Source organism: Helianthus annuus, chromosome 2 (assembly GCF_002127325.2).
Source record: "Helianthus annuus cultivar XRQ/B chromosome 2, HanXRQr2.0-SUNRISE, whole genome shotgun sequence".
Lineage (NCBI taxonomy): Eukaryota > Viridiplantae > Streptophyta > Magnoliopsida > Asterales > Asteraceae > Helianthus > Helianthus annuus.
In genome coordinates, this window is record NC_035434.2 from 105,066,909 (window position 1) to 105,072,039 (window position 5,131).

The window sequence follows — 5,131 nt, forward strand, 5'->3', positions numbered from 1 at the left end:
GCGTATCACATTAAAATGATGAGCCCGAGAGAAGGGACAAATATCGAAGTAAATGAAAATACAAACCAACTAATGAGAATGCTAAGGCATGGGGATAGAGGTTTGACTGACATAAGTGATGAAATTCACGTGGACAAGTCAAACAAATTAAATAATGAATAAAGGACTTAATTGAATAAAAGCGATGGATTTCGCTAAGATGACCAAATAAATTAAAATGATGTCTAAAACCATATAAGAATGGTTACTTGATAATGATTACGGTAAAGATACCCGATGGACGGGTAGGATTGTGGGCGAATGCGTAAACCGAGAGACGGGAACGCAAAATAGAAAGTCAAAAGACTCGGAATATGAGTCATAACTAAAAGATGACAAGAATTTTCGCAACATAAATTTTGGTAATTACGTTCAACCATTTCGAAGTTGGACGGGTCAAATAAAGAACGAAGTTTGACATTCAAAAGCAATGAAAACTCACCCAAAATGAGTCAAACGATTCAATTAAGGAATAACGCTTAATATATAGGAAAACGCAAACCGGTGAACCCGGAAAATGAAAACATGTAAAATGATTAAGATATGTATTGGGAGGGGGTGTACTTACATTCGAACCCTGAAAATGCAAATATGTCTCCTAACGGGCTGTTTTTTTTTTTTTTTTTTTTTTTTTTGTAAAACATCAAACTTGAGGACAGAGTTGTAATATAAAAGCGAAGCGTGGTCTTAATGCATACCGGGAGGGTTGCAACAATAACGACTTTGGTAAAACACCCGATGAATGGGTAGAATTTTAACGCATGTGTAAACCAAGCGACGTGAACGCAGGTTAAAAATCAAAAGACTTAAATTATAAGTTATGACTATCAAATTTCGTAAATAGAAATTTTGAATAAATATGTTCAAATCAATCGAGGTTGAACAGGTTGAATAAAAAAAATAATAATAATAAAGTTGATTGTTTATAAGTGATGAATTTCACGTTAACAAGTTAAACAGGTTGAATACAATAAAATGCCGGATGGCACAAATAAGCGCTAGCCAGATAAAGGTAGCATTAATTGCAAAAATAGTAATGAGCCTGGTAATGGGACATAACCAAATACGAATATATGCAAACCGGATAAGAGTAAGCATAAGAAGAACTGACGCATAAATGGCGTGAGAAGTCATAAAGTCGGAAAATTGTCTGAAAGAAAATAATTGTAGCCACGAAACTACAATCAAGGTTAACGGAACCTAAGCTTGAAACCAGATGATTCTTCAAGCAAAAACAGGGCGCCTTGACATCAAACATGTATTTTAAGAATGACGTGAGCAAGGAATGATCTACGGGATCAACATAACCTTTGGGGTTATAAACCCGGGAAAGGTCTACGAGACTAAAACGACCCACGGGTCATGATTAGAAAGAAATAAATTATAAGGTCTTCACCTTAAAAAGGTGAGGGTCTAATCGAAATAGCCCATAAGGCTGAGTGATAAAACCTACGGGTTAATTAGGTAAAGTGAGAGGACCAGTTGAGAATACTCGCACAAAAACACAGACTGTAAAAGAATAAATTTTGGACTGTCAATATCTCGGTATGGATAATTGACAAAAGTTAAAGAGAAGAAGCCAAACTAAAACTTCAGTTTTAGTAAGAAATAACATTTTTACAAATATAAATTCTGATAGGAATTTGAATAGTAAGCATGAAAGATTCGGGTCTTGACGCTGATAGACGCAAGACGATATATTCGAAAAGTGATCTTTTCAAAAAAGAAAGGTAGATATATAAATTAAACATGATGCGACACGATCACGGTGAAGAAATATAACGTGAAGTAGAATTGCATTATAACCAAGCGAGCGGTAAAAAGTAACTGGACTAATAAGTCTGGTTAGTGAGACCGGTGAAGGTCAGCAATTCAAATCGAGAAATTTGGTTTGCTCTTAAGCGGAGGATTCGGTGTAACTGAACCGAATAACCGAATTTGAAAACAAAAGAAATAGTTGCTAAAAGTGAATGATTTCACTAAAAGACCTTTAAACGGGTCAAAGTAACGGATTCACAAAGAGTTCGATAATATATAAAAAGCGATGAATATCGCTAAGTTAACTAAACAAGTAGAAATAACGGAATCACGTTATTTCAAATTACATTATGTCCTATGAGGTACGTAGATGTTTTGTAACCATAAAGATATTACCGTATTTTTTTCGGGTAATACTAACAATAATGAACTACAAAAGGAAGGTTTCGGGGACGAAACCTCTTTAAGGGGGGTAGACTTGTAACACCCCAAAAACGGGTTTAAGTAATCAAACCATGTTAATATTAATGAACGGGTAAGATGTCGTGGGTGATAAATATTAACCCGGTAATTAACAGGATTTAAATGAATAAACCTCGTAGTAAATAAAGAGAGAATAAAAGTTTTTGAGTAAATAAAATTCATAAGAGGCCCGAGTTAACGGGACTTCAAAATAAAACGGGTTATGATTTTCCCGAACCCACTAAGTTAACTAGGATTGTTTAACCTAGTTAGTCATAAGTCTAGATGTAACAAAGAAACTTGGTTAAAACACCCAAGGATATAAATTGGCAATAGTTGGAGGGCCAAGAGTGCTAAATTGGAAACTTGATGTTATAAAAATAAAAAAAAATAAAAAAATATATATATACCAAACACACACCAAATGTGTGTGTCTGGTCGTTCATAACACAGGGGCGACACAAGGGTTCCCCACAAACCCTAGTTCATGCAAATTCCATCAAATTGAAGGCCCTAATCAGTTCCAAATCGATTTTCAAGCACAAATTCACGATCACCTCGTTGAAGGGATCAAAAGGTATGTAAAATTTCATGGTTTGATTCCATCTTGAATTCTAGATGAACATATGAAATCGAAATATTCAGCTTGCATGATTGATGCTTGAATGAAATTAGGGTGACATCATGTTTAGGAGTAAACCCTAGTCAGTAATTTGTTAAATTGATGCTCATAGATAAGAGATTCATAATCACCCACTTATGTGTTAAATGGGTTTTGAAGAAAGAGGATGAACACTAGAATTATGATTATCAATCTAGTGTTATTTGAGTTCCATGAAATAAGTCTAGGTGTTACAAGTAAACTAGACATTTGAAATTGTGAAAAGAAGGATGAAAATTGGCTAAATAACTAGTCATGAAACTTGATTATTGATTTTGTAAAATTATGTCCTTTAGGTGTTTGTTGAAATGCCTAAAAGAAAACTAGATGTTGAAATTTTGAGTAAAAACGCATATTTGAATGTCATGGTGAATTATGCGTTATATGAAATAATAAGAGTTCTAAACAAGTCATTGATTGAACTCTATAGGCAAAGGAATTGAATCTTCAAGCGGTCGAGTCGGAGCGGACGCGCGCTTGAAGGATATGCTTTAAAAGGTACGTGACTTGTCATCTCATTTCATTTATGGAGATAAGCCTAGTCGTGGATATATTTAATATTGGTGTGGCTAAAATTGATGCATTTGGTGAGTCTAGGAAGTGATGGAATTCACTCGGCAAACCAAACGGGTCAAAAGAAGTAGTTAAAATATTTATGATATTGAAATAGTGAAATTGTAATCAATTGGTAAGTCTAAGAAGTGATGAAATTCACTCGACAAACCAAACGGGTTAAAATAAATAGTTGGTTAGATATGCTTATTGATAATATTGTCTAATTATTCATAATGGGAATGTAAGTAAAGTGATGTAAGTCACTATATAAAAAGAACGAGTTAAAATAATGGTCGAAATGGTAGTGTTCGAAGTGACTCGAACGTCACTCATTAAATATGAGTTATAAAAGCAGAAAACATGGATTGGAAGAGACACGCTAAGGTTGACAATCCCGGGAGGGTGTAATTATGGTTAGAAAGTAATGTCGATGATTTATGAAGGTATGTAACTTGTTTCGTTACATTATGCAAATTAGGTATTGTAATCGTTCATAGTTGTGTTGTAGAATAAAGATCGGTATTAGTTGAAGTAACATTGTTCACTACTCGATTTAATGAGTTAAAATTTGATTAGAAAGTGTTTGGTAGTCATTAGAAATGGGGGATTCCATAAATGAGCCAAACGGGTCGAATAATTGATTAGTAAATAGTAAAAGCGTATTTAGAATAGCATTTGACAATGACGGATTACAAGTGCGTGAAACCATAGATTTGGTAATGAAACGCCGGTGATCATAAGCCTCGGATGTTGGGTAAATACGTCTTGCGGATATAAAATTTGTTAGTGGTTAAATTAATGCAAAAAGTGAACGGGTCAAATAAATACATAAGGCATTTATAGACTTTCAGCCCGTACATCCAATTTTTGACATAATAATTTTGATAGATGTGTTGGTAATTTAATTACGGACGCGTAGGAAAAAGAATCGGGCAAAACGGATTAAAAACGAGAGAGTTATGCTCGTTTCCGTGAAATCGGGTTAGGCTGGGAATGTACAGCAACTGTTAAGCAGCTTTCTGCCAAAAAGGGGGCTAGGTGGGGCGTCTAGCCCCTAGGCATCACGCGACGCCCCCCCCTGAATCCCAAAAATGTTTATTTTGTTTGTTTGACCCATATAACTTGTTTAAACTTGTTATTTAACTATCAAAACTAACTTTTAAGTTGGTTTTGATCATAGGTGAATGTCAAGAATGCCCGGATGAAGATCAAGCTCGATGAGGAACCGAACACGATAAAGTTAAAGGCTTCCGCACGGCGATTCGTCCTATCTCTTAAACGACGGACTCAAATTCATTACGATGTATATAAACCTTTATTTATAAAAGTTTTAAATTAACCGTATTTAGTAAAGTACATTTAATCATGATTACATGCTCATTTTCGTAAATTGTACGAAAACCTTAAAATAATAACAAGGGTGTTACAGGTTGGGTATCGTTCCGTTAAAAAGCTAAATTAATCCATAAAGTGTCTTTTATATTGCTTTTAGTGACACATTTAATTTCCAACACTTTGGAAAGTATCTAGGACTATTTTGCCAAGTTTTTGCACTTTACTAGCATAGTTAAATGCTGAATTTTGGTTATTAAGTGCAGAATTCTGCATTTAAAGTATGTTTTAGGCACTTCCCGGCACTCTAACTATCACCTAGTG

The 5,131-nt window shown here is 34.6% G+C and overlaps 1 long non-coding RNA gene across 1 annotated transcript; it reads left to right on the forward strand.

Moving 5' to 3' along the window:
* Positions 1-2,716: 2,716 nt before the first annotated feature.
* LOC110904681 lies at positions 2,717-4,758 on the forward strand. The gene is made up of 3 exons (XR_002572703.2): positions 2,717-2,836; positions 3,351-3,418; positions 4,656-4,758. It is a non-coding gene; the product is annotated as an uncharacterized LOC110904681 (long non-coding RNA).
* Positions 4,759-5,131: the final 373 nt, after the last annotated feature.